Raw genomic sequence first — 13,645 nt, forward strand, 5'->3', positions numbered from 1 at the left:
ACAAGCAAGCTTCAACTAGCAAACCCAAGGCAAGCAAGCAAGTTCAAGAAAGAGTAGAGACCACCTCATCCTCTAGTGAGAGTGAACATGATGATGATCAATACGAGAAAGTGGATGATGTTGCTCTCTTTATGAGGAGGTATCACAAGGGGCAAAAGAAGCAAGGCTACAAGGTAGTGAAGAGAAGCTTCCCAAGCAAGAAAAGGAGGACATGCTACAATTATGAAAGCACCGATCACTTCATTGCCAAGTGTCCATATGAGATCAAGGACAACAAATACAAGAAGGACAAGAAAGAGGAGAATGCCGACCATAGAAAGAGCAAGAAGTACATGAGAGAGGCTCACATTGGGCATGAATGGGACTCAACTAAAGAAAGCTCAAGTGAAGAAGATGAGAAAGTTGCAACCATTGCTATCCATGAGCCATCTTCTTCACCAAGACTCTTCACCAATATGTCCGATGATGACTACTACTCCCTTCACATTTGTCTTATGACAAAGGGTGAGAAGATAAAATCTAAATCCAAGGCCAAAGCTCCTCCTCCTCCACCTCCTAGTGATATCTCTAGTAGTGATATTAGTGATAGCTGTAGTGATAATGAATCTAGTGATGAAGAAATAAACATGATAACTAAAAATTTAGATGGAAAGACCAAATTATTCATCACTAAGCTAATGGAGGATTTAGAAAGTGTACAAACCGAGCTAGAATCTAGAGAAGAGACTCTTATCCAACAAGAGGATCTCTACATTGCTAGCAAAGAAGCCCTTGCATTAGAGAGAAGTGAGGTAGAATCTTTGCGCAAGGCCTTGTCCAAAGAACAAGGGGACCATGCTACCACAAAGAAAAAAATATTGCTCTCAAGAAAAGGTATTGTGACTTAGATGAAAAGCACAAAGAACTTGAGCTACAATATAACATTCTTTGGGACAACAACTCACATCCCTCTAAGGCAAAGGAAGCCTCTACTACCTCTACTAGTCAAGGTTATGGAAAATGTTACAATATTGATTTGAATGCTTATCACTAACCTTGCAAACATAGAGGCAATGAGAAAAGAAACTGCTAGACTCAATGAGATCATTGGCAAGGGCTACTTGAGTGGTAAGGCTCAAGTAAGTGACAAGAAGGCAAATAATCTAAAAGTGCCTCAATTCAAGCAAGGGAGACACCCCTCAATTAAGCATGGGCTTGGGCACACTGCAGGAGCCAAGACAAATGGAAGAAAGATCATAAAAGGCTATGAGTGTGTCAAGTTTGAGAGGAAGGAAAGAGTTGGTACAGATCAGCCTGCATAGACAGTAGCAGTGCCGCAGTCTAGAGCGGCAGTGCCATAGTGAAGGCTGGCTATGCCGCTCCCCGCAAAAATGGGAAGGCTACTAATTCTACCTCTGATCAAACTAAGCCCAAGAAGAAGATGTTCCAGTAGAAATAGGTTCAGCAGAAGCCAAAGGAACAGTGTGGGGCACTATGAACAAGTATGCCTATCAACCAAAGTTTCAACCACCTCAACAAAGCTTGACTTCATGTTTTCTTTTATGGAACAATAGCAGTGGAAAGTGGTTGCCAAATATGTTGGAAAGGAAGCCAACATATATAGGAATACTTCTATTTGGGTTCCAAAATTTCTTGTGACTAACATACAAGGCCCCAAGTCAAATTGGGGACCTAAATCAAGCAACTAAATCTGTTTTGCAGGCATACTCCTCTGGTGGATCAAGTTGGGTGCTTGATAGTGGATGTACAAATTATATGACCAGAGAAAGAAGTGTATTCTCATCATATTCCCTAATGACGCACTCAAATGAAAATATTATCTTTGGAGACAATTCAAAGGGGGATATGATTGGTCTCGGTAAAGTTGCTATAACCCTTGAGCATTCAATTATAAATATATTACATGTTGAGTCATTGAGTTACAATTTATTGTCCATTTCTCAATTATGTGAGATGGGCTATAATTGTCTCTTTTTTGGATAAAAGTGTGGAAGTCTTTAGAAGGGAGGATTCCTCTATTGTCTTTATGGGTCAATTAAAGAACAAGCTTTACTTAGTTAATTTCAACCAAAGCAAAGCTAAGCATGAGACTTGTTTAGTGGCAAAATCTAGCATGGGTTGGCTTTGGCATCGTCGACTAGCCCATGTTGGGATGAGGAACTTGGCCAAACTTCTAAACGATGAACACATCCTTGGGCTAATAAATGTTCACTTTAAGAAAGATAGGATATATAGCGCTTGTCAAGCTAGAAAGCAAGTTGGCGTACCTCACCCACCAAAGAGCATCATGACCATGACGCAACCATTGGATCTCATACATATGGATCTCTTTGGACCGGTCGCCTACCTAAGTATCGGGGGTAACAAATATGGTCTTGTTATTGTTGATCATTATTCCCATTTCACTTGGGTATTTTTCTTATTTGATAAGTGTCAAGTTAGAGACAAAAACTCCACCTATGGTGGGGCGCCTTTGGTGTCCCAGCATAGTAGGTCCCAAGCCCTGGTAAAGGAGGAGGGTTGTGTTAGGCGTGGCGAGCCAATGTAAAAGCTTAGCCACTTAAATGGAGATGAAACCCGAAAGAAAATCGTTGGGGCATAACCCTCTTAGCGACGCGCCATATCGGAACCCGGGTATGGTGTTAAATGGGCAAGGGCTAGGTCATCACCCCCGTGACGCGCCATGTCGTGATCTAGGCATGGTGTCAAGTAACCAAGGATCGTGTCGTCACTTCCTTAGTGGCGCGCTACATTGGCGCCCGGGTGTAGTGAAAAATGAGCAAGGGTCTTCGCATCAGAGTCGACGGGTGCGAAGGGTAAGGAAGCTAGTCGAACCAACTAGGATCCGTTTAGGTAGTTGGAATGTAGGGTCACTTATAGGTAAGTTAAGAGAATTAGTTGATACCGCGACTAGGAGGCGTGTAAATATATTATGCATTCAAGAGACTAAATGGAAGGGTCAGAAGGCGAAGGAGGTGGACAATACAGGTTTTAAGCTTTGGTACACAGGGACAGTCGCGAATAGAAATGGAGTAGGAGTTTTGATTGAGAAGAGCCTCAAGAATGGTGTGGTGGGAGTGAGAAGGCAAGGAGATAGGATTATCTTAGTCAAGCTTGTCGTTGGTGATATGGTCTTGAACATAATTAGTGCGTATGCCCCCCAAGTAGGCCTCGACGAGAGTGCTAAGAGACAGTTCTGGGAAGACTTAGATGGCCTGGTTAGAGCTATACCTAGTAGTGAGAAGCTTTTTATAGGAGGAGATCTTAATGGGCATGTAGGTACTACAAGCGCAGGTTTCGAGGTAGTTCATGGAGGTTTTGGGTATGGTAGTAGGAATCAGGAGGGGGAGGAAGTTCTAGACTTTGCGGTAGCTTTTGACCTAATGATAGCCAACACTTTCTTTAGAAAAAGAGAATCTCATCTAGTGACCTTCAATAGCGGACAACACTGTAGCCAGATTGACTTTGTCCTCGCAAGAAGAAAGGACAAACAAGCATGCTTGGATTGCAAGGTGATACCAGGGGAGTGTGTTGTTTCTCAACATAAGCTTTTGGTGGCAGATTTTCATTTTCAGGTGCGTGCCCGTAGGGATAAACAAGCTAAGATTGAAAGAACAAAGTGGTGGAAACTAAAAGGGGAGACGTCAGAGGTATTTAGGGAAAGGGTTATCAAAGAGGGCTCTTGGAAGGAAGAAGACGACATAAACAATATGTGGGACAAGATGGCAACCAACATTCGGAAGGTAGCCTCAGAGGTGTGTAGAGTAACCAAAGGAAGGGGACGCGAGGCTAAAGATACTTGGTGGTGGAACGAGGAAGTCCAAATGGCTATTAAGGAGAAGAAAGAATGCTATAGACGTTTGTACCATGACAGGAGTGTGGACAACATAGAGAAGTACAAGGTGGCAAAGAAGACTGCAAAGCGAGTTGTAAGTGTGGCAAAGGGTAGAGCATACGAGGATCTTTACCAACATTTGAGTATGAAGGAAGGAGAGAAGGATATTTATAGGATGGCTAGGGTTCATGAGAGAAAGACACGGGACTTCAACCAAGTTAAGTGCATTAAGGATGAAAGGGAGCATCTCTTGGTAAAGGAGGATGAGATCCGACATCGATGGCAAGAGTATTTTGACAAATTGTTCAATGGTGAGAATATGGACACAACCTTTCAGTTGGATGACTCTTTTGATGACACCAATAGGCACTTTGTGCAGAGAATCCAAGAATCTGAGGTCAGAGAGGCGTTGAAAAGGATGAAAGGAGGTAAGACGATGGGACCGGATGGTATCCCAATCGAGGTGTGGAGATGCCTTAGGGACGTAGCTGTAGTATGGTTAACCAAGCTGTTCAACCATATTTTTCGATCGAACAAGATGCCTGATGAGTGGAGGAGAAGTATATTGGTACCGATCTACAAGAATAAAGTTGATATTCAAAGTTGTACAAATTACTGGGGAATTAAGTTGATGAGCCATACTATGAAGCTATGGGAGAGAGTTATCGAGCATCGCTTGAGAGCAATAATGCGGGTCTCTATGAACCAATTTGGTTTCATGCCCGGAAGGTCAACCATGGAAGCCATTTTCTTAATAAGACAAGTTATGGAGCGGTATAGGGAGAAGAAGAAGGACCTACACATGGTTTTTATTGACTTGGAGAAGGCTTATGATAAAATACCAAGGAATGTTATGTGGTGGGCTTTGGACAAACATAAAGTCCCAAAGAAGTACGTCGGGCTCATTAAGGACATATACAGCAATGCTGTGACTAGAGTTCGAACAAGTGATGGAGACATGGATGACTTCCTGATTAGGATAGGACTACATCAAGGGTCAGCTTTGAGCCCTTATTTGTTTGCTTTAGTGATGGATGAGGTCACAAGGGACATACAAGGGGACATCCCTTGGTGTATGCTTTTCGCGAACGATGTAGTGCTAGTTGATAAAAGCCGGACAGGAGTGAATCAGAAATTGGAGTTATGGCGGGAGACTTTGGAGTCCAAAGGTTTTAGACTTAGTAGAACTAAAACTGAGTATATGAGATGTGACTTCAGCACTACTACTCGGGAGGAGGAAGATGTTAGTTTGGAAGGTCAAGTAGTGCCTAGGAAGGATACCTTTCGATATTTAGGATCAATGCTACAGAGGGACAGGGATATTGATGAAGATGTTAGCCATAGAATCAAAGTAGGGTGGATAAAGTGGCGGCAAGCGTCTGGTGTCCTATGTGACAAAAGGGTACCACAGAAGCTAAAAGGCAAGTTTTATAGGACGGCGATTAGACCTGCTATGTTGTATGGTGCAGAATGTTGGCCTACGAAAAGATGACATATTCAACAGCTAAGTGTCACGGAAATGTGTATGTTGCGTTGGATTTGCGGTCATACAAGAAGGGATCGAGTTCGGAACGATGATATACGTGAGAGATTAGGGGTAGCGCCAATTGAAGAAAAGCTTGTCCAACACCAGTTGAGATGGTTTGGACATGTGCAACGGAGACCTCCAGATGCACCGGTGCGTAGTGGAATCCTAAGTCAGGATAGTAACGTGAAGAGAGGCAGAGGAAGACCGAAGTTGACTTGGGTAGAGGCAATAAAAGGAGACTTGAAAGGATGGAATATACCCAAAGACTTAGCCTTAGATAGGAGTGCTTGGAAGACAGCTATTCACGTGCCTGAACCTTGATTGCTTCTATTGGGTTTCAACTCTAGCCTACCCCAACTTGTTTGGGACTTAAAGGCTTTGTTGTTGTTGTTGTTGTCAAGTTAGAGACAAAGTGAAGACTTTTGTTAGAAGAGCTCAAAAGGAGTTCGGTCTCCCCATCAAGAAAATGAGAAGCGACAATGGGACCGAATTCAAGAACACCCAAGTTGAGGAGTTTCTTGATGAAGAGGGCATCAAGCATGAGTTTTAAACTCCATACACCCCTCAACAAAATGGTGTAGTAGAGAGAAAGAATCATACACTAATTGACATGGCAAGGACAAATGCTAGATGAGTACAAGATGCTGGACCTCTTTTGGTGCGAAGCCATCAACACCGCTTGGCATGCCATCAACCGCCTCTACCTACACAAGAAGTTGAAGAAAACTTGATATGAGCTTATAACCGGTAACAAACCAAAGGTGTCATACTTTAGAGTGTTTGGGTGCAAGTGTTTCATACTTAATAAGAAACCCAAAACCTCTAAGTTTGCACCTAAGGTTGATGAAGGTTTTCTTCTTGGTTATGGATCAAATGAGCATGTCTATCGTGTTTTCAACAAAACCTCCGGGAGAGTTGAAATAGCGGTAGACGTAACATTTGATGAATCTAATGGCTCTCAAATGGAGCAAGTTGATTCAAGTGTTGTAGGAAAGGAGGATCCACCATGTGAAGCAATCAAGCAATTGGCTATTGGTGATATTAGACCACAAGAAGATGAAGTCACTAAAGTGGTGGTTCCTCAAGCTACTGATGAACAAAGTTCCACTAACGTACCTAATGCTGAGGGGGAGTCGACCCCTGTTGCAAATCAGTAGAGCGACAGTGCCACACATAAGAGCGGCAATGCCGCACTCCCTCTGACAGCAGCAGCAAGTCCAACTCCGATTCAAGGATAGAACCTACAACCTATATTCGAGCAAGAAGATAATGAAGATCCAAAAGATGGACAAGAGGCCTTTGATTATCCTAGGCTAAGGCAAACAATACAACGGGATCATCCTGTTGATAACATCCTTGGGAGTCTTCGAAAGGGGGTAACAACTCGTTCACATTTAGCAAACTTTTGCCAATATTACTCGTTTGTTTCCTCTTTGAAACCTCTTAAGGTTGAGCAAGCACTCGGAGACCTAGATTGGATGATGACCATGCAAGAAGAGCCCAATAACATCGAAAGAAACCAAGTGTGGACCTTAGTGGAGAGACCCAACACCAATATTATTGGCACCAAGTGAATCTTCCGCAACAAGCAAGATGAGAATGGCGTGGTGACAAGAAACAAGGCAAGATTGGTTACTCAAGGTTTCACTCAAGTAGAGGGCTTGGACTTTGAGGAAACATATACACCAGTGGCAAGACTTGAAGTAATTCGAATGCTTCTAGCCTATGTTGCTCATCACAATTTCAAGCTATATCAAATGGATGTGAAGAGTGCATTCCTCAATTGCCCCATTCAAGAATTTGTCTATGTTGAGCAACCACCTGGTTTTGAATATCCCAAGTTCCCCAACCACGTCTGCAAACTCCAAAAGGCGCTCTATGGGCTTAAGCAAGCACCAAGAGCATGGTATGAATGCCTTAAGGAATTCTTGCTTAAATAAGGCTTTGAAATAGGCAAAGCCGACCCTACTCTTTTCACTCACAAAGTTGGGAAAGATATATTTGTGTGCCAAATATATGTCGATGACATAATAGTTGATAGTACAAATTATTCTTTTTGTGAGGAATTTAGTAGGATCATGACCAAGAGATTTGAGATGTCCATGATAGGTGAATTGAAGTTCTTCCTTGGATTTCAAATCAAGCAAGTGAAGGATGAAACTTTCATTAGCCAAACAAAGTACACCCATGATATGCTCAAGAAGTTTGACATGGTGAATGCCAAGCCGATCAAAACTCCCATGCCAACCAATGGACATCTTGATCTCAACATTGAAGGGAAAGCCATGGATACCAAGGTATATCGTTCCATGATCGGCTCTCTACTATATTTGTGCGCATCTAGGCCCGATATTATGCTTAGTGTGTGCATATGTGCTAGATTTCAAGCTAACCCTAAAGAGTGTCATTTAGTGGCCGTTAAGAGAATCTTGAGATATCTAGTACACACTCATAACCTTGGCTTGTGGTATCCTAAGGGCTCTAAGTTTGATCTACTTGGGTATTCGGATTCTGATTACGCCAGTTGCAAAGTAGATCAAAAAAGCACTTTAGGGACATGTCAATTCCTTGGACGATCCCTAGTGTCTTGGAGTTCTAAAAAGCAAAATTGTGGAGCCCTTTCCACCGCTGAGGCTAAGTATGTTGCAGCTAGTGCATGTTGTGCTCAACTACTTTGGATAAGGCAAACCCTTTAATATTTTGGATGTCATTTTACCAAAATCCCATTATTATGTGACAATGAGAGTGCCATTAAACTTGCAAACAATCCCATAAGTCACTCTAGAACCAAGCACATAGACATCCATCATCATTTCTTGAGAGATCACGAAACCAAAGGAGACATCGAAATTCGCCATGTGAGCATCGAAAAGCAACTAGCCGATATCTTCACAAAGCCCCTCGACTAGTCAAGGTTTTGTGCTTTACGTAGTGAGCTAAATATACTTGATTCTTGTAATGTGGTTTGAATTTTAGCATGCCTCTGTTTGATAAACTAGTATCTAGGCAAAAGGGTTGAAATTTTTCATTTTGTGCATAAAAATGATTTATAAAAGACAACTTATGTATCATGATCATGGTCTGTGCTGATTATTTGTTTCTGGTCATGGTATATAGGTGACATGTGTCTATATCTAATACAGAAAGAGTCATATAGATTATAGCTAACTCCCACTATTTTGGGGAGTGTGGTAGTGCCATGCCTGCCATGCGGTAGTGCTGCACTTTGAATCTCAATTGAGATTCGGCCCAAACGGTTTTTACTACAGGGCCCATTTACTCTTCCTCTTATCCTCAGGACCATAGTAACTTTCTTCCCTCTCTCTCTTGCCCCCCTAATGCCAATGCCCGCACCTCCCTCTCCTCTCGCGCCCACGCCATCGCTGTCGCTTGGCCACGCGTTGCTAATCTCTGGCAATGCTGCGGTAGCTGCCAGCTCTCCCTCAATGATGCTGACGCCTACTACTGCCCCTAGCTTGAGCAGTTTCTTCCCTCTCCTCTCCTATCCTCGATTGAGAAGATGGAGCACAGAGATAATGACTGAAGGGGGAAAGGAAGATGAATAAACAAAGAGACAAGGATCCACCTCGCCATGGTCGAGGGAGGTCAATAGCAGCAGACAGTAGTGTAGCTCCAAGGGGACTTGGTGACAAGGGGAGGCATGAGGAATACATTGAAGATGAGGAGAGGCTAGAGATGATAGGTTGTACCACTGATGCCATTCTCAACACCCCACAACATCTTTCTGAGTTTGATGGTAGATACATGAGAGATTTTGAGGGTGAGATCATCATGAGACCTCTAGATGACTCTCGCCAGCATGCAATTGTCAACTATTCTAAGAGTTGGAAGCTGGTGGAAGACGCAAGGGAGATCAATCCCTATGTAGTGCGCAAAGATTTGGGCATTGATTATAGATTATGGAATGAGTTTTATTCCAACCTTTATGCCACTATCATTCTTGCATCCAAGAAAACCAAGATCATTAAGATGCAGTATATTGATTGGGATGAGATGCAGGAGAAGGAGGAGCCTGAGTTTGACAAGGTGATCAAAATTTGTGATAGGTTCCAGCTTTCAAACATCATGGGTTTCTAGTATAACTAGAATGAGGAAGTCCTTGCACAGTTTCATGCCACATACTTCTATGACCAGACCTCTGATGAGATTCACTAGATGACTAATGGTCAGCACTACTGAGTTGACTTTATCACTTTCAACTAGATTCTTGGCCTTGGAGGGGAGCACAGAGGTTACACTTACATTCATGATGAGACTCGAGCTGAATTCCATGACATCAGTTACTTATGGAGAGATAGAAGGATTGTAGATGGCAAGAGGAGTGGTCTACATAACTTCTATTACATCCTCAATAACCTCATCAGGAACACCATCAACCCAAAGGATGGAGCAGCCTTAGATATTAATGGCTATGTGAGAAATGTGTTGGCTAGATTTGCTCTAGGTGGGGACATGTTCAATGTCCCTAGATTCATGTGGAATGAATTGAGCTTTGCCATGGAAGATGGGAGGAGAGGTCTGCCCTATGCCCCCTACCTCATGTTTATGATTGAGAGGGTCACTGGATTTTATTTTCTGAAGGATGGGTTGCACACCGTCTACAAAATTAAGAAGACTCAGCCTGCTGTAGCTACTCAGGGAGCGGGGAGCTCTCATGCTTATGTAGATATCCCTAAATCTCCTCACTCTAGGTCTCGCAGTGGAGACAAGATGAAGAAGTTTGGCAAGTGATTGAAGGCAATCTTCAGAAAATGCACCTATGCAGCTAACAAAGCATATGAGACACAACTTGAGCAACGTCAGCAGCATGGACAGGACCTTCCACCACTTCCTCCTATTCCACCTCCTCCACAGTATGACATTTCGAGTCTCTCCGACATAGATTCAGATGATGATGAGGAGCAACAGGGACGAGCAGTAGATTGGGATGAGACACTGGAGGGATACCATCAGAGATAGGAGCCAAGGCATTCCACTCGTTCCACTTGCTACACCGCCACCACTCACTATTAGGGCCGTGCACGTATTGACTCCGACGACGATGATTGTGATGGTGGTGTCAGGACTGCTGTAGGAGGTGATGATATTTATTGGACTAACATCCAGGGAGATGTTGAGTAGGTGTTGATTTTTCTTCTTTTCCTCTCTTTTTGGTGCTTTATGCCAAAGGGGGAGAAAATTAGAGGGGTCAACAACTTTTTGCAACTGCTGCGCTTCAAGTCCTATTTGATGAGTGTTAGTCTTCACTAGGTGGAAAGTTTAAGAGTTGCTCAAAACTTTAAATTGTGAAATAACGCTACTATTTGACTCTTTGTTTATCGGATATGGACATGTATCATTGTGTGGATTAGAAGTCATCTTATTGTGCTAGGTTGCATATCCTTTTATCTGAGCTAGCTGTGTGGTGCTTGACTATGTCTTGCTCATACAGTTAGGTGTGGCTCTGCCGCACAGCAGCAAGCACATGTGTGCATAAACTATCATTTGCATCATGTTTTACATACCTAACACAGAATGTAGCAGCCCACAAGAGCTTGGATGTAGGGGGAGCCCCATCACTTTCACTAAAATGTGAATCTTAGCTTCTTATGCCAATTTGAGAATTCAATTCTCTATTCACATATTTAGGGGGAGACTTTACACCCATGGCTCAAAAAATCTTAGTATTTATTTCATATCTTTTGTAAGCTCTAATTGGGTTGTCATCAATCACCAAAAAGTGGGAGATTGAAAGTGCAATCAAGCCTTAATTGTGGGTTTTGGTGATAATGACCTCGCAATTAGAGAACTAATGAGATTTATCGATATGACAAGTAGGGAATTTATATTCGAGGATGCTACACAAAATGGAGGAGCCCCCAACTACAAATATAGATGACTTTAAACTCAAAGGAGGATTAAATTCTTTTATATATTGAAATTGAGTATAGGAAAAGCCGTACTATAAAGGGGGACAATGCTTAAGCTAATCTATACTACCAAGTGCTCAAACTACCACATGCATCCTCAGATTAACAGCCAAGACAGTCTACACTTCACTATTAACCTTACTGTCTTGCGGGGTGCGAGCTCTGGCTCACCCGACCCCTTAGGTGCGGACTTTGGTTCGCCTGACCCTTTGGGTCACGGGCTCCGGTTCGCCCGACCCCTTGGTCGCGAGCTCTAACTCGCCCGACCCCTTGGTCGCGGGCTCTGACTCACCTGACCCCTTGGTCGCGGGCTCTAGTTTGCCCAACCCTTTGAGTCATGGACTTCGGCTCACCCAACCCCTTGGTCATGGGCTTCGGCTCACCTGACCCCTTGGGTATGGGCTTCGGTTCGCCCGACGCTTCGGTCGTGGGCTCCGTCTTGCCTGACCCTTTAGGTCACGGGCTCTGGCTTGCCCGACCCCTTAGGTGCGGGCTTCGGTTCGCCCGATGCTTTAGTCATGGGCTTCGTCTCGCCTGACCCTTTGGTCGTAGGCTTTGTCTTGCCTGACCCTTGGTCATGGGCTCTGGCTCGCCCGACTCGTTGGTGGCGGCCTTGTCTCGCCCGACCTCTTGGGTGAAATGTCTGTTGGGGGCTGGGGGTATATATACCTTTTCTTTTTCTCCCCAATGGCTATCTGTGATTTAAGTGACCATTGGGGCCTAGAGGTATATATACCTTTCCCTTTCTTTCCCAACGACAAGAGAGACAGATAAAAAAACAAACAAACAAATCTGCTCCCTTCTTCCTCACTTCAACACACTCAAAACAGAGCAAGAGCTCTCTCTCTCTCACTCCATTGTTGACCTCAAGCCCCTAAGCAAATCTATTGATTTCCCCATCAATCCTTGAGGGATAAGGGTCCAAAACTTGATAAGAGAGCATCTACATTGATTCCTAAACTCTAAAGAGCACTTGGTTCACATCTTAGCCGGCAGTTGTGTTTGTTACTCTTGGAGCTTGGCTCCTAGCCGACTAGAGCATCGCCCGTGGTGCTTGGCAACTTGTGTGGGAGCTCCGGGAGGTTTGTAACCACTTCTTGCAGTGAGTAAAATCATCCCTCACCTCAAGAGTTCACTCTCTTGACATGAGAATGAGGTAGGGTTGCAAATCCCTAAGCCTTAGTGGTATACCTCAATAATGTGGACATAGGCAAGCCTTGGTGGCGAGCTGAACCATGAGATAAATCCTTGTGTCATCTTGTGCTTGTGTTGCTTCACTTGTGTTCTTGTTGTTGTTGACGTGATTTCAAGAATTGAGGCCGACCTACTTATGTGTGGTGTTCCCACCACTTTTAGCTGTCAATCTGTGATCTACCACCCTATAGGAAGCTAAGAAATTTAATCTATCTAAATTTTGTTGGGTAGATTTTAAACAGTGAACTAATCTCTCTTGCAGGTGCAGTAGTGCCACACTCACAGAGCGGCAGTGCCATGGGTGAATTTGATTTCGGTTTAAGTTGAATTTTTTCAGGCCTATTCACCCCCCCTCTAGGCATACCAGAGATCCTACACCAAGAACCATTCTTGACACCCACTTGAAATAACTTGATTGATTGATCCAAGTGATGGACTTAACTTGATGAGTAACCTTGATTCCTTCTTCAAGTCCTTTTCTTTCTACTTGTTTAAGTCTTTTTCTTTCTGCCAAATGATTTCTAATAGTCACTAGAACTTAAACTTCATCTTCATCTTGAGTTTGATCTTGATCTTCCAATTTGAGTACCAAATGTGTGCAAAGTATACTCCACAATTAAATAGCCTTGTACTCTTTGCTTGTTATGCTTCTAGAGCATCTCAAAACCAAATTTAGGTACCTCAAACACTTATAAATATATTTCCAACTTGATGACCTTTCAATCAAAGTGACTCCAAATAAATCCAATAATTGTTACTTTCCTGGCAGATTCTGTACTCTTTAAAGAAAAATGCATATCTCCCAAAGTACGGATCCAAATAAAGCAAAATTTGGTGGAGATGTGCTTAACTAAGTTATCTATCATATGTAAAAATTTAAGCTTCATTTGACTTCTAGATTGCTACCATATTTTAATATTCCACCACTGTTACATGCTGAAAACTGCTGCACTATAGCTGACAAGATCTACTCCAAAACTGAAGCATCTCTTATCTAATTCTCATGAAATTTGTACAACATATTATACCATAAGTCTAGAGCATATACACCAATTTTTATGCCAATCAAATAAGTTTTGATCACTCAAACATGGATAAGATCACAACTCACTCAGATTTTCAATATAGGACAGATTTCAATCACTTGAGCTATACTTC

The sequence above is a fragment of the Miscanthus floridulus genome, chromosome 1, assembly GCF_019320115.1.
Source record: "Miscanthus floridulus cultivar M001 chromosome 1, ASM1932011v1, whole genome shotgun sequence".
NCBI lineage: Eukaryota > Viridiplantae > Streptophyta > Magnoliopsida > Poales > Poaceae > Miscanthus > Miscanthus floridulus.